This window comes from Equus caballus, chromosome 7 (assembly GCF_041296265.1).
Source record: "Equus caballus isolate H_3958 breed thoroughbred chromosome 7, TB-T2T, whole genome shotgun sequence".
Lineage (NCBI taxonomy): Eukaryota > Metazoa > Chordata > Mammalia > Perissodactyla > Equidae > Equus > Equus caballus.
In genome coordinates, this window is record NC_091690.1 from 1759733 (window position 1) to 1772843 (window position 13111).

At 55.4% G+C, this 13111-nt stretch overlaps 1 protein-coding gene across 4 annotated transcripts in view; it reads right to left on the bottom strand.

The window, feature by feature from the left end:
• GNG7 (G protein subunit gamma 7) overlaps positions 1 to 13111 on the bottom strand; it is a 126096-nt gene that overhangs the window by 91221 nt on the left and 21764 nt on the right. For all 4 annotated transcript variants that reach the window (XM_023644377.2, XM_023644376.2, XM_070272438.1 and 1 more), the window contains exon 2: positions 2367 to 2424. The gene's annotated coding sequence lies outside the window, so the exon portion shown is untranslated. The remainder of the gene's footprint in view (positions 1 to 2366; positions 2425 to 13111) is intronic.

A 13111-nucleotide genomic window follows, 5' to 3' on the forward strand; every position in this document is an offset into this window, starting at 1 on the left:
AATACAGGTGAATTGTTTTTTATCATCTTGAAATTTGGAAGACGGCCACACAAAATACAAAGGAGGACGCAGGTGTACACAAAATGTTTAAAATCCCCTACGGCGAAACCGGCTGTAAGCCAGGCGCAAAGACGCACTCAGAGAGATGCTCACCGTGTGGGTGACAGACAGCAGACGGCGTCCCGACGGAGAACAGAGCAAGTTGAAGTTCACATGCAAGTGTGTGTGAAGAGCTCGAACGAATCCGTGAGGGAGGGAGACCCCAGTGGAAAGGTCAGTAGAGAGCACAGCCGGGCCGTTGGCAGGAGAAACACCCGAGAGAAAAGGCTGACACCACGAACAACCGCAAGACCCTGACAAAGCAGCTGAGATCGTCCTGGCCGGTCAGACTGGCAAAGACATCAAACTGTAGCTGGGAGGGTGGGGAACGGGCCTGGGGTGGGAAATGTGCATTTCTGGGGGTCCCGGTGGCTGCAAGTCAAAATGTCAATGAGAACACCCCGATATAAACACACACACCCCACAAACCCACTTACAGGAATTGACCCCAAACTACAACCAGCCAAGGATGAAAGATGTACAAAGTCTGTGCAAGGACGTTCATCCCAGGTCATAGCAAAAGAAAAACGAAAAGAAAAGAAAAGAAACATTTCCAAAAAACCCACAAAGAGACCAGTTAAATCAATTATAAAATTACTTAAGAAGAAATCACAATTCCCTTATAACGTGGAATGTTAAACCAGCGTAGGAAAGATGAAGGAATCCAGGTTTATTGACAAGGAAAGACGCGCATCAAGCAAATGGGCACATTAAAGAGAAAATCCAGTTTATCTAAAATCAAGTGTGTGTGTGTGTCTGTGAATGCACTTCACAGAGAGATTGGGGGGGGGACGCTCCCCAAGATGTCGGCAACCATCATTGTCGGGTGGGCATTTTGGGTGACTTCATCTTTCCTCTTTAATTGTCTGCATTTACTGTCTCTTCTTACGGGAAGTCCACCTGGCGTGGGCACTGAAGAGAACTGCTGAGCAGGGCTCGCTCGTCACGCACGCCACGCAGACACAGACGCCCTGCCCAACCTCGCTCGCCGGCCTCCCAGCGGTTTGCCAGACTCCCAATCTTGGTTGGCAACTTTGCAAACCAGAGTTCACGCTTGAAATCTATGTTGGACCCAGGCTCAGCATAAACAAGTCAGTCGGAGACCAGGGCTCCGATCTCAGCTTTTGGTCTCTGTCCCCGGGGACGGCTTCTCTCCCAAGCTTAGCTAAAATATGTGTATTTTAATTTCACTGCGGCGCACTTTACCTGTTACAAAATTCCCCGGTTTGAAGCGCACAGCTCAAAGATCCTTTAGCGAGTTCGCAGGGCTGTGTGGCCATACCCGCCACACCATTCTGGACCCGTTCCTTCACCCCACAAGCTTCCTGGTACGAATCCACAGCTAGTTGCCTTCACACCCCAGCACCTAGCAACCACCAATCACCTTTCTTGCCCTACAGATCGGCCTTTTCTAGAAATTTCATCTAAATGGAATCATACGACGGACGTGTTGTCTTTGGGGTCCGCCTTCTTTTCCGACATTTTTTCTTCCATGCACACGCACGCGGGATGGGAACATTCAACACTAGAAAGACATCAAATCTCCCTCCAACTTATCGATCAGCTAAGCACAACTCTGATCCAAGTTCCACCCGAATTTTTGTCAGAAACCGGAAGTTCATTCTAAAGATCACATGAAACAGAAGACTCCACCAGAACAGCAAAGACGTTTAGGAAACAAGAAGAAGGAGCAGGAGTTGGGATTCCCGGCCGGGCAGGAAGACACCCTGAGAGTGACAGTAAATCAGACAGCGAGGCGGGACACAGAGGCCCCTCTAACCGCTCGTCACATGGTTTCCTCCTCGTACGTTATAAAGGCCACTCATATCCAGCGACCCAGCTCTGCTCTTGGCGGTGGCCCTGGACGGGTCACCCTCCACACGCACGGGACACGGAGCGAAGGATCAGAGCTCCCTAAGGAAGCCTCTCCAGGACGAAGCTGAAAGCAGGCGGCACGGCTGGTTGCACACTCTCGGCCCCAACCCCGTCCCAGGGCACATTAGCACCGGCCCGCCAGCCCCCCCACCGTCCCTAGCTTCACGAGCCACCGGAGCCCAAGAACAGAGCCGTTCCCTGTCGCTCCTGTTGCTCCCGTGCACTCCTGGTGGACAAGACAAACCCTCAGACACGAGCAGAGCTGGGAAGATTCAGGCGTGCACGGTGAGCACGCAAACCGCCCTCTTAACTCTCCTCCTGGCTCAGAACGGCCAACCTCACGCCCGCGGGAACCGGGAACGTGGAGAAAAGACAGACATCATGACACCGACCTGTGTGCGAGGCCTGGCCGTCTCCAGCGCCGCGGTTCAGGAACCAGACGTCTGTCCCCTGGGAAGAAAAACGTAACACGTTAGTCGAGCATCACGTGGCCAGAGACGTGGGCATTCCGGCAGGCGTCAGACGACCCTGATGATCGTTTCCAGAGTCCTGCCTCTTGCTTCCTCTGCCAGACTCCGCGGACAGCACAGGTGGGGAGCCTCGCAAGGCAGAGACGTTAGATTTAAGAAGGCGGTTTGCCTCCTCAAAGAAAGAGTTCTCTCTCCTTCTTAAAGAAAGAAAGACTAGAGATTTACGACATTATCCCTTTAAATTTTCCACATCTTCCAAAACTAAGTTGAAGGGAAGATCGGGTGTCTATATGACGTTTTTTAGTTTATAAAAGATGTTTGCCTTCATTGTTTGACCCTCAAGGTCCCCTGGGAGGACGAGGAGGAGACCGCGTGAACCCTCTGCCCCCGGGGGGACCAACCCACCGAGCTTTGCCTAGGGAGACGTGAGGGCTAAGCGTGCTGTGGGGTCCTGGACCAGGTCCTGAGGCAGAAAAAGGGACATTCGGGGAAAACGAGTGAAATTCGAATACAGAACGGAGCTGGGTTCACGGAAACGTGCCCGTGTCCATCTCTCGGTCATCACAAATGCTCTAGGTCATAGAAAATATGACTATTAGGGGAAACTGGGGGACGAACAGACAGAACTCTCTGCCCTATCTTTGAAACTCTTCTGAAAATCTGAAATTGTTCTAAAATAAAAAAGTTTATTTAAAAATAACTCCATAAAAAGAAATGGAAACACTGGTTCCTTGTCTCCGAGTTCAGGCGGGTTTGTCAGGATGCCAGGATGGAGAACGGAAATCCCCACCATCACCTGCAGGTGGCGCCATTGTCTCGGGAACGCCCTGGACCACCTTTGGGATCCTGCAGCTTCTAGGATCTCGCAGGGTCTGCTCTACCGGGCCCATCACTTCGGACAGGAGCTGCTGGGACACTGAGGTGACAGGGGGCCCGGGATGAGGGATGAAAGGGCCGGATCAACACGCCCACGGACCTGGAGGCCAGGACTCGCCTCCACCTTGCAGCGACTGTCTACGCATTCGATCCTTCAACTTTTATTTCTGAATCAGTTAAAGACCCCCGAAAAGTTGCCAAACTATTACAGAGCCGTCTCATGCACCCTTCCCCCCCGCTCCACCAAGAGGGGTCCTCACACAACTGGGGGATGTTATCAAAACCAGAAAACACAGTGACTGATAACCTAGGAATCACCTTTTCAGAGTCTTACTGAGATGCAATTCTCAAGCCACACAATTCAACTATTCAAAGGGCACAGCTCAGTGGCTTTTAGGACATGCAAAGTGTTGTGTAACCATCACCATAATCTAGTTCCAGAACATTCCATCATCCCAAAATGAACCCCTCTCCCCAGCAGTCACCTCCACCCCCTCCCCAGCCCCTGACACCCACGAGCTCACTCTCTGTCTGTGGATCTGCCTGTTCTGGACGTTTCACGTCCGTAGGGTCACACACCGTGTGCCCTTCTGTCTGCTTCTCTCCCTGAGCGTCGTGTGTGCAGGTCCGTCCACGTGCAGCCGTGTCAGGGCCTCGCTCCTCTTCACAGCTGCATAATATTCCAGCCATAAAATTATAACAGATTTCAAGTCAGCGACAGCAGAGGCCCAGGGCTTCCAACCCCACAGACGCTGCCCCAGGAACAACTGACGAAGCGGGGCGGATGAACTCAGCCAGGAACGACGAAAACCCAGGTGGGAAGTGACAAGTGCCGAGAGGGAGAAATAAATCACATGCATGGGAAACAGACGTAACTCACAATGCTGGCTATCAGGGCCGCCCACGGGGGAAGGAGTAACCCTCACTCTTGTCACAGGCAGCTCCTCTTATGGCCTCGACCCCCACCCCATCCACTGGCTTTCTTCTTCTTTTTAAAATTGCGATATAATTCATACACCATAAAACCCACCCTCTGACAGTGTCCAAGGCAGTGGCTTTTAGGATATTCACAAGGTTGTGCAAACACCACACCATCTAATTCCAGGACACTGTCGTCGGCCCCCTGTAGAGACCCTGTGCCCATCGGCATCATGCGGGTCAAAGCTGTGTCTCCTCTGGGAATGGCGAGATCCCAAATAGCAAGAATCACGTGTGTTTTGCTTGCCATTGAGATTTACCTTTAGGGGAGCCTGGCCCACAGCAGGCGCTCAATAATTCTCGGGATTTTGCACAATCTGGTCGGGGCTAAGGAAACAGCCTGCAGAGCTGAGAGCATCTTGGGGGCACGGGGCCGACCCCACAGAACTGGGGGACATTGGGCACGTGGCCCTCCCGCCTCGCCTGTGAAGTGGGAACGCTGCCTGAGAAGCCCTGTCCATTCCTGCGGGCCGGGCGCACAGGCTGGGCTGGGGCAAGGCCTGTCACTCAGCCCCTGTTCTCAGCTGTGTCATCTGTCACCTTGAAAAAGGAAGACAAGAAACACGGATCGCAAAGCGAGAGGGCTCAAGGGTCTTCCACCGTCGATTTCCTGCTGGTTTCTCTGTCCCTTGTAATTCTGAAAGGTCTCCACGGACTTACAGCCTAATGTCACCAAGCGGTGGGCGGGGGACACAGCAGGCTGGACCCTCAGCTCCCAAACCCACAGGAGATTCGAAACAGCCAAACACAGGGCAGTGACACTGGATGCTTGGGGAGATGACAGGTCGATCCTTGACAAAGCAAGACGGGCCGGGAAGGAATCAGACCGCTCCGGACCCTTCAGAACCCATGGCCAGTGAAACGCAGGAACCAGCCCTGGCTGCCACGTGATGTCACATCTGGGAAGGAAGCAGGCAAGTCGAGTCCCACTTCGCTAGATCAGAGCTGCCCGAAGTTTTCAAAGGGTCTGCACAGCCGACACATATCTGCAGAGGCCTGGGGTGTGCGAACCCCACTGTCCCTCCAAAGTTCGAGGTCTGTCCCCCCTCGGCACTGTGGACATTGGGGCCGGGTCACTCTCTGGGGGGCCGTCCTGGGCGCTGTGGGGGGTCGAGCAGCATCCCTGGCCCCCACCCACTCAATGCCAGGACCACCTCCAGTTGTGACAACCACAAACATCCCCAGACGTCACCCAGTGTCCCCTGTGGGGAGGAGGGTGGAACTGCACTACAGCTTCCGGAAGCTTCTATTTGAGATTCTGTGCCCATCTCCACACAAGAGCTCATGAGCGGCTGCCACATCTGAGAGCCCTGTTCCCTTGTGAGGGGTAAATCCCTTTTGGGGCAGGACCCCGTGGGCCGGGAGAGGGGTGGGGCGGAGAGATAACCTGAATGTCAACTGTGGACTTTAGTTCATGAGGATGCATCAATGCTCCTCGATTGTTCGTTTTTTTTTTTTTTCTTGAGGAAGATCAGCCCTGAGGTAACATCTGCCACCAATCCTCCACTTTTTGCTGAGGAAGACTGGCCCTGAGCTAACATCCGTGCCCATCTTCCTCTACTTTATATGTGGGACGCCCACCACAGCATGGCTTGCCAAGCGGTGCCATGTCTGCACCCGGGATCCGAACCGGCGAACCCCAGGCCGCCAAGGCAGAATGCGTGCACTTAACTGCTGCACCACCAGGCCGGGCCCTGGCTCCTCAGTTGTAACAAAGGTCCCACAGGAACGCAAGATGGTAACACAGGGGAAAGTGTGTCTGCACGTGTCTGTGCGCGTGTGTCTGCACGTGTCTGTGCGTGTGCAGGGGGACGGGGGTGCATGGGAACTCTCTCTACTTTCTGCTCACTTTTTCTGTAACCCGAAAATTACTCTAAAAAGTCCTCTCTGAAAGGAGGGTCTTGCACACATAAATTAGGAGTTATGTCAAGAACCAAGAATTCTGATTTTAGAAAGAAAGAAAGAGGGAGGAGAGAGCCCATTGCGGACTCACATTTTCCGAGCTGATTCCGCTGACGAGCTGTTGTGAACGGGACTCAGGAGAAGCCAGTCAGTCTTGGCCAAAGGGGTTTCCGACGCTTCCCCAGGGCCCCCGCGCATCCTAACACAGGGCGAGGATCAGAATCTCTGGACCACTCGGGCCTGGATTAACGGGCACCGGAGCCACGCGCGGCCCGGGGACCTCGGCGGCCCCACGAGGAGATCGGAGAGCCCTAATGCCCTAATAGCATCAGCCCCGCACGCTCTCCTCAGATTACTCGCAAATCCCATTAGGCTAATGGAAAGCAGATTCTGGCCAGGAGGGAGCTGATTTCCGCAAAGAGAAACCAGCCTGAGCAAGAGACAACCTCATCTCCGTTCCCCAGTCACCGACGAGACTCCTCTGCAGTTCAGCCTGGCCCTCGACCGGCTCCCACCGCCACGCCCAGCCGTCCATCCCGGAGACTCGATCCGCCCCCCAGCTCGGGGGTGAGGCGCTCAGCGAGGTCCGGCACGCATCTTTCTGCTCCAACACCGCCCGGAAAGGGGGACCCGGACACGCCCCTCTCATCCACCCGCCATGCGTCCGTCCTCAAAGCTTTGTGGGGAGAAGCATGAAAGCAACGGAAGAAAGTGGACAAAAGCAATCCCAAGGAGGGGTTCCAGAAATCACAATTCTACCCAAAACGTCCTGAGAATGGACCGTGCTCAGGACTCTGAGACGGCTAACTCTCGGGGACATCGCTAAACCCATCACTTCACATAGGCATTGCTTTGTGAAGGCAGGTGGGGTCCCCTTTTTTTTTTTTTCTAGGGACATCGGGCAAATAAACTAATGTCCCCATTTTGACTGATTTTCAGAAATAAGTTTTCCCACCGTGGCAGCTGGTCTCCAGTGACCCCGAGTCCTGACATCCACACCCCTGTGCCCTGTTCTGTCCTCCCACTCTGTAGCAGGGTCGGTCCGTGAGATCAAGAGAATGTGCCAGAATTGACAGGGCATCCCTTCTAGGTCCTAAAAGACACGTGGCTTCCGTGTGCTCCCTCGGGGACCCCTCGCGGCACGGGGAGCCAGCCAGCCGCCACGTCGCGAGCAGGCTCGAGCAGCGCCACTGCAAAGATTCAGGTGCTGAGGAACAGAGGCCTCCTGCCAACAGCCACACAGGGCAGCCATCCCGGAAGTGGTCCCTCCGGCCCCAGTTGAGCCTTCAAACGATGCAGCCCCGGACGACGGGCTCTGCGACGTCCTGAGAGACAGCGAGTCCGACCCACCCAGTTCCCTCCCCCTTCCCGCCCCACAGAATCGGCGAGAGGATAAATGCTGGTTGTTTAAGTTTTGAGGGTGACTCGTTACGCGGCCCTGGATACTGATGCACCTGCCGTCTGGGCTGATGCGCCTGACCGCTCCACATGGGCGCTGAGCCAACCGCTCTGTTGTTGGAATGGCGAGCACGGAACAGCATCGGAGTTTTCATTTTCCTGTTTTCCCCACATCCATCGACCTGGTACTGGGGGGAGACACGAGAGCCCAACAGGACGCAGACAAATCAGTAGGGGAGAGGAGGACACCGGGGACAAGAAAATGAAGCCTTTGTGATTTTGCAAACACCACGATTCGAATGCCAGTGCCTGGTTTCTGAATCTGAACAAGCCCACTGCTCGTAGTGCTCCCCTCCTCTCCCGGCCCCCTCGGCGCTGTGACATCGGGGCCAGTCATTCTCTCTGGGGGGCCGTCCTGGACCCTGTAGGGGGTCGAGCAGGATCCCCGGCCCCACCCACTCGATGCCAGGAGCACCCCCAGTGTGACACCCACAGATGTTCCCAGACATGGCCTGGGGTCCCCCGGGGGGCAGGACCCCCCAGATGAGACCCACGGTTCCCAGCATGCCCCTCACGGGCAGGGACTGCAGGACCCAGCATTTGGGGACAGGCACATCTCCCGAGGCCCGGCTGCAGGTCCCTCCTCTGGGAACCAAGTGGGTGGGCCCGGGGCGCCCGAGCCCCCTCCCTTCCCACGCCACATCCCCCCGGGCGCGTGGCAGGAGCGCCTGGCCTCACGGCGGCTCGATATAGAAACGCAGCGCTGTCATTTATGCACCCGCTCCGGCGATCACCCCATCACCACGGCAACCATCTAAATCTGTCACCCTGACGAGCTCTGGCTGCAAGTGAAGCGGGAGGAGAAGGCTGGGGACACAGGGGACGGCCACCCGAGCTCTGAGACCCGTGGGGAGGCGCCCAGGGCCCCGGGCAGTCCGCTCCCAAGCCACACTCTGCAGGGACTGACCCAGAACAGGAGCCATCACACCCCTAGGCAGACAGAACAAAAGGGCGCGGCGTGCTTGACCCCAGGGGTTAAAGGTCTCTGGGAGCCGAGGAGGACGAGGGCAAAGAATGCTGCCCTCACATCTCTGATCTTGGTGCTCAGAGGCCGCCCACCTCTGTGTAACGTGGGGGTCACCCCGGTCTACACCGTCTGACCATCAGGAATTTATTCTGGTGTCTATGGAAGCAGGGATCGAATCAACTTTTTCCTACACACTTAATGGAGGGTCCCACCGTTCGGCACTGCGGACATCGGGGCTGAGTCATTCTCTGTGGGGAGCCATCCTGGGCGCTGTGGGGGGTCGAGCAGCATCCTTGGCCCCCACCCCCTCGATGCCAGGAGCTCCCTCAGTCGTGACACCCACAGATGTCCCCAGACATGGCCCAGTGTCCCCTGGGGGACAGAATTGCCCCACTGGGCTAGGCAGCGAGCATCGCACCCCCGCCACTTGGAACTGTAATATATGGAGGGACGAGCAACTGATTTGGGAAGACGACCAATTTCCGACCAAAAAAAAAAAAAAAAAGAAAGAAAAAATGTGTACAAACGGATTTCTTTTTCCACTCAAAATGAAAATAGCTACACTGAGTCCCACGGAACGGGGGTGGGTGGGGACACAGATTCGCACATCAGGGAGGCTGCACGGCGGCGTGCTGGCTGTCCCCACCTCTCGAGTCCTCCGTGCCTCAGTTTCCAAATCTGTAACACGGAGGGGACAGCAGCACCTACGTCCCGAGCTTGTTTTTTGGCTTAAATAAAGGAATATCTATACAACGCTTGAATCGGTGCCTGACGTATTGTTAATGGTACATAACTGTTTTATTATTTAGAGCTGCTCCCTGTTGTCTTGTTGACAAGATCAGGGTCCAGCAAAGTGCTTCTGCGAAGGGGCAGGGGGTAAACATTTCGGGCGTCGTGAGTCACACGGTCTCTGTTGCTACTATTCGACTCGGCTGTCATGGACTCATGGGCGTGGCCGTGTGCCAATAAAACTTTATTTACAAAAGCAGGTGGCTGGTATTCAGCCCCCAGGCGGTAGTTTGCGACCTCCGGACCAGAAGACCGTCAATGGGAAAATGGCACTATTTTACCATGAATGCTCATATCCAGGCACCAGGGCAGAGCCAGCCTCCCAATCTTCCATCCTGAAATCAGGTCCCAGGTCAGACGGAGGAGCTCCAAGCTGCCCTCACCGTCACCCGGCCAAAATGCTCACAGACCATCCAGCCACCCCAAACGCAACCCCAGAGGCCTCACTTATTCTATAGGCAGAAGATAGCCGGTGCCTTCCCATCACCTCGAAATATCCATCGCCCAACTTGTGTTCATAAATACCTCATCTTTATTAACTGGCCAGGAAACCCTGGCTGCAAAGGGTACCCAAAATATCTAGATTTGGCCAGCAAAATTTTCCCATTGTTCTGGACCGGGCATGTTATCACCTGCAAAATCATCGTGGGGAACGTCCCCTAATAATCCATCCGGAGAGTGGGAGATAGTTTCCTGTGTATGGAAAGTCTGAGAAACCATCACAGCCCAGAGGGGCCTGGGGCAATGTGACAAATGAATGTCACAGGGCGTCCCAGATGGGTCACAGGGGAGAAAAAGGGCGACAGGGCAAAGCTAAGGAAATCTGAATAAAGTGTGGACTTTGGTTAGTAAGAACAGATGCATGTGGGTTTCTTCATGGTGTCGAACGTGCCAGACCGAGGTAGGGTGCTCACGATGGCGGGAACTGGGTGTCAGGTACGTGGGGACTCTCTCTGTACCATCTTCCCAATTTTTCTCTGAATCTAAAACTATTCTAAAATAAAAGTTTATTAAAAAAAAAGAAAAAAGAAAAAGAAAAGGGAATAATGACAGGCAATTAGCTCCTTGTGCTGGAGAATGCTTTAAAATGTGACTGAGGGAACATTAAGTTCCCACGACAGCATCTAATAATGAGATGATTATATAAAGCCGACAAAAGAGAGATGCTATAAACAGGATATGCTAATTGGCAGGGAAGTTCGCTCTTAGGAAAGGAATGAGCAGGGGGAGAAAAGACAAGGGCGGGCTGAGTGGTTCCTGTGGGAGCCGTGTGGACCCGAAACAGGCGCTGCTGCTGGAGGAAGCCTCTGGAACATTCCAGAAAGATGCAAGCAACGTGGTGCATTCAGCCAGGAGGCCGTGGAGCCCAGCCTGGGTCTGGCCAAGGAGGCCCGCCTGGTTCCCGGGGCGCGTGCCATCGTAAGTGTGGGCTACTGCTGGGGTGCTGGGGGCTGGCGGCACACCAGCCCGCCGGCCTGTGAGGCCGGGGTGTGTGGACTGCGCTGTCATTGCAACCCCACGCTACATGGGACACAACGGAGGCTACTGCTCTGAGCTGGGCGCTCTCGGGAACCACGTTCACCCAACCAGGCAAGGTCAGCCTGCGGCCTGGGCACAGCTTGGGGTCCCCAGGCTGAGACCTACAGAACGTTTTCTAATTTGAAAGTCACCTTAGTCCACGCTTTCTGCCCCCCACCTCCGGCACTGCAGACATTGGTGGCCCTCCCGGGCGCTGTGGGGGGTTGAGCAGCATCCCTGACCCCCATCCACTCGATGCTAGGAGCTCCCCCAGTGTGACAACCACAGATGTCCCCACACGTGGCCCAGTGGCAAATATGGAAACCATTTGCTCTGCACAAGTAACTCCTGGGCGGTCAGCACTGGACTGCGCCCGACACTCAGAGACCACACCATGGTCACTGAGTGGTGCAATGAGACCAAAACGCAGGCCCAAGCGACCTGGACCCCACTGTGTCACGCCTTCAATGAGCTCCAAGCGTGTTCGAAATGCACGGTTTGCTGGGGGGGGGGGGGGGGTCTGTTTTTCTTTCCTGAAACCTGCTCACTTTGCTATGGGACCCTCACCCACTGCACTTACTCCCTGGGGCGGCCGGAACAAAGGACCCCAGATGGGTGGCTTAAGAACCCAGGAAATGATCCTCTCCCAGTTCTGGAGGCCGGAAGTGCAAGATCAAGAGGTTGCAGGGCTGGCTCCTTCTGCGGCCGGGAGGGCGAATCCGTCCCACGCCTCGCCCAGCGTGGGGGGTCTTCGGAAATCCTCGGCTTATAGAAGCATCACCCTAATCTTGTGTCTGTCTTCACATGACCGTCTCCCTGTGTGTCTGTGTCTTCACGTGGCTCTCTTATAAAGACACCAGTCACTGGATTGAGGGCCCACCCTAATCCGGTGGGAGTCATTTTAGCGAACTGCATCTGCAAAGACCCTCATTGCAAAGACCCCAGGCCCGGGTACTGGGGGGGGGGTCAAGACTTGACTGTCCCCCTTGGGAGACCACAACTCAACCCACAGCACCCCCTCTTCAGCCTCTTCAGCATCTCCCAGCTTCACCTTATCCCCCCCCCTCTCCTGACCCCGACATGCGCTCGACCCTGAGCCTGGGATCCCTGCCCTCCCTCCTTGTCCACCTGACCCCGGCCCTAGGGTCACCTGCTTTGTGGGGCCTTTTCTGGCCGGCCCAGGGGAATGATGGCCGTCTGGATGGAAGAAGGCCCGAGGGCCACTCCCCATTATCTGTGGACGCCGGTGGCTCTGAGCCTCACGTGGCTCGCAGTGGGCAGCGTGTCCTTCACACTAATCACAAAGGGCTCCGTAACCTTCGCCTGCCTGCATTCCAACATGCTTTTCTGATTTACAGCCGCCCCCCCGCGGACTCGGTGCTGCGAGCGAGCTCTGCATGGGGACATTCTCCCTCGAGGGCCGAGGAGGGGGCCCCGCTGAGCTCCGGTGCCCGTCCCGGGGTCACGAGTTTGAGGTGGCCCCCAGGGTGGGCAGGGGACAGCAATCTGGGGCCCTGGAGAGACAACACCTGGCTCGCTGGAAGGGGACGCAGCTCCCGGCCCCAGCTCTGTCACCACACGGGAAGATGTCATCAGCTCTTCCAATTATCCCGAGAAACTGGAGGGTTTTGATTGTATAATCTCCTGATGTTTACATACTGGCAATAATTCAAAGTTAAAAGCACGGGGTTCTGGCTCAGCTGGGGGATCAAGGTCAACACGGAGAGCGGTAAGTCACGCGGACAAGCACGTGCCCCGGGGGCAATGTGACGAGAAGGGCACCTCACCTCGGTGTCTTCCTCCCCAAACCCATAACCCTGGTCTGATCACGAGAAAGCACTCGACAAACCCAGACTGGGGGACGTCCTGCAGGACACCAGCCCAGTTGTCCTCAGGACCGTCAAGGTCATCAAAAACAAGGAAAGCGTGAGAAACCGCCCCAGCCCCGAGGAGCCTAGGCAGACGTGACAACTCACTGTCATGTGGGGTCCTGGGACAGAAAGGGGACATTACGGGGAAACTAAGAAAATCTAAATAGAGCGTGGACTTTAGTTAATCATAACGTATCGCTACGGGGTCAGTAATTGTGACAAATGTCCCACACTAACGTATGACCTTAACAACAGGAGAAAGTGGGTGTGGGGTATATGGGAACTCTCTGTACTGTCTTCGCAGCTTT